The sequence below is a fragment of the Cariama cristata genome, unplaced genomic scaffold (assembly GCF_000690535.1).
Source record: "Cariama cristata isolate BGI_N322 unplaced genomic scaffold, ASM69053v1 scaffold30909, whole genome shotgun sequence".
Classification (NCBI taxonomy): Eukaryota; Metazoa; Chordata; class Aves; order Cariamiformes; family Cariamidae; genus Cariama; species Cariama cristata.
In genome coordinates, this window is record NW_009636808.1 from 18164 (window position 1) to 18951 (window position 788).

Below are 788 nucleotides of genomic sequence, written 5' to 3' on the forward strand. Positions count from 1 at the left end.
ACCGGGAACGGGGGCGAATGTGCCCCGCCACGGGACTCTATTACGGAGGTGAGTGATCCCTTTTCTGGCACTTCAGGCTCTTCTTCGTGATATTCCCACCACAGACAAAATGGACGCTCCTGGCCCCTAGCAGACACTTTCCTGATAACCAAATGGTGAAGGCAGAGGTCTGCCAGCTCTCAGGCTAAATATAGAAAATAGAATAGAGAAAACATCAAGTGAGCCGCTTTATTGTCTTGGTCAGCACAGAACTGTTTTCTAAACACTGGAACAAATTGCAGATTACACAAAGCTCTGAAAAACAAAGGGACTTGCACAGTTCTTCTGGAGACTCTTTAAATCCGTCCTTGTTGGGATTCTTTCCCAGTTTTCCAACGCTGAACATCATGGACTACATACCAGCATAAAATCTATTTAAGTGGTGAAAACCTCATCTGAGAAGTTCAGGCCCACGTTTTAATACAGTAATTTGGTGCATCTACTGCAAACCATTTTTCTGTGTTTAGAAACCACTTTTTGATATTTTGACTGGTGCCTCAGCCTGAGCCACCAACATCTTCATTCATTTGGAGTCTTTCAGTCATTTTTAGCCAGCTTTAGTTTATACTGAGAACATCTTTGTGTCTGTTTTGGCAGTTGGGAGTATCCCAAGTTATACAGGTTTGAGTGAGAGATGTTAGCACTCAGAGTCAAAAATAACTCTTTGCTCAGAAGTACAGGGTTCTTGGCAGAATTGTCAGTAAACGTACAACTCTCCGGCGTCAAGTGTGGATGTAGCTTGTCCCTGA